Source organism: Toxorhynchites rutilus, chromosome 3 (assembly GCF_029784135.1).
Source record: "Toxorhynchites rutilus septentrionalis strain SRP chromosome 3, ASM2978413v1, whole genome shotgun sequence".
Lineage (NCBI taxonomy): Eukaryota > Metazoa > Arthropoda > Insecta > Diptera > Culicidae > Toxorhynchites > Toxorhynchites rutilus.
Window position 1 is genome coordinate 194,895,611 of NC_073746.1, and position 2,395 is coordinate 194,898,005.

Genomic DNA, 2,395 nt, shown 5'->3' on the forward strand with positions numbered 1-2,395 from the left:
AAAAAACGAAATTGCGTTCAACCAAAGCGAACCATAATCCCACAATATGGCATCGGACGATAGTGATCGTTTTCTCCAAGAAGGCAGATCCGAATTTTTAACAGATTTTTCTGTTTCGGACAGCTCCTGGAAGACAACCTAAGGGCTGCCATGAAGGGTAGAAGATCTGATCTGCATTTTTCAAAATTGTGTTCAACCACAACGAACCAAGTGCATTCCTCAATCAATTATTTTCATTAATTAAGATATTATTTTGTCAAAAACAGCAAAACTGAGTCAATATATATATATATATATATATATCTATATATATATATATATATATATATATATATATATATATATATATATATATATATATATATATATATATATATATATATATATATATATATATATATATATATATACATATATATATATATATATATATATATATATATATATATAAATATATATATATACATATATATAAGTTATAAGCGAAACCAGGCTTAACCTTCAAAACCATCAACACAGAGCACGTGTTGTCGAGCGGGTAGTCATTGAACGAGGGTAATGATTTAAAGCAGGGTAGTTGAAAGTGTAGTCAACGGGTAGATTAGTCAAGTTCTCGCTGGATATAAAATATGGAGCAATGTCAAAATAAAGTAGTTCTAGCCTAGAGCTCAACCATCCAACATGTTCTTGTTCAACCATCTTTCAGAACCTTAGGTGATTATAACTTATATATATATATATATATATATATATATATATATATATATATATATATATATATAATTCATATAATTCATGAAATTAGAGCCGTTACAAAATACTAATTTGTTGTGTAATGATATTATGTTAATAGCTAGCATGTACTTGGTTCGTTCTGGCTGCAAAGTTTTTCGAAGTTTTTCGTGTCTAGCAGCAACATAATTTTGTATTTTTCATATTTCTAAAATTTCTGAACCAGAAATTGACGAAGATGTGTGTTTACAGCATGAAAAAAGGAGTATTATGTTTGACATTCTGTTTGTAACACGTGAGCGATAAAATGATAGATTGGATCCGATAAGTCAATTAGTGGGAGCCCAAATTTCAAATTGAATATAACCTATATAATATATAACCTATCCATATTAATGCTTTCATTTTTCTTTTTCAGGCCAAAAGAATTTACAGAATGCGTCGGTCACATGCGACTTTTGTCTTGGCTTTTACTGGGGTCTCTGACCCATACTGCACTAATGAATAAACGTGGCGGAAACATCGGACACCATGGATCGACAGTTCATTATTACCTTCAACATCCTGTCAATACTGTTACCCAACCTGTACCACAAGAATCCAGCTGTCACATTGCAGATCACATTCAAGTCATATTTGCTGGATTTGCTGAACAATCTAAAACATCTGTGTTACACATGTCCTCACTGTTTCATGCCTTCACATTGTGTCAACTATGGACTCTTTACCTGGAACAAATTGCCTGTGCAACAACGCCATCTACAGAATCTCATAACGTCACGATGGCAATCTTATTTGAATTCTGGGCTAAAGTAACACCATGTATATTGCAGTTGGTTTCGCATTCCAAGGTAATTTTTTGCATATGTATATTATGGGAACCAGTTTATGGCAGCTGATATATTTCAATTATTTTGAAACAACGACATCTATACGCGAAAAAGCTAATGCTTCCGATTAAGTAGTGTCATTTGCGGGAATATGAACCGCTGATAAAATAAAGAACAGTGTCGAACGAAGACTATTGAAGCATGTTGCGCGACGTTTCATAGAAACGATAATTGAAAACATTACTGAACCCAGAATTGTAATAAACGCGAAATCACAAACAATTCAAATGGGAAATCATTAATTAATTTGAATTCAACAAAACTAAAATAGTGATTATACGTGATACTGGGATGCTCATTTGAATGATTTCTTAAGCGATATCTTGTTTTATACTTATGACAGACATACAACTGTTCTAGCACCATGCACAGCGCTAGAACCATACAAGCAACTCGGTACAATCGCTGTATCTGTTCCGGCCTGTTTCACCGTTGTACATCGAGATGAAGAATAGAAGGTGGGAAGATTCACGGGTTTTGGTTGTGTTGAACTTTGATTGTGTTAGTAGCCTGGAAGATAGGAAGTTCACATACCAGGCATACCAGTCAGTTACTCAAATGGTACAAAAATGAATGTGTCAACGAATAACGTTGAAAGAGGATATACAGAAGCTAATTGCATTAGGAAAAAAAACAGAACATATCGAAAACTAAAATGTTTAATTTTTTCTTTGATTTCAGAAATAGTATTCAAATGTCTACTATGTTTGGATTCTAGAGCAACATCATGAAAGTTTGACTTTTGTCAGCAATTGGAATTACAGTGGAACCTC

At 32.8% G+C, this 2,395-nt stretch overlaps 1 long non-coding RNA gene across 1 annotated transcript; it reads left to right on the plus strand.

Moving 5' to 3' along the window:
• Window positions 1-487: 487 nt before the first annotated feature.
• Window positions 488-2,171, plus strand: LOC129779647 (uncharacterized). Its single transcript, XR_008743728.1, has 3 exons — window positions 488-714; window positions 1,151-1,583; window positions 1,966-2,171. It is a non-coding gene; the product is annotated as an uncharacterized LOC129779647 (long non-coding RNA).
• Window positions 2,172-2,395: the final 224 nt, after the last annotated feature.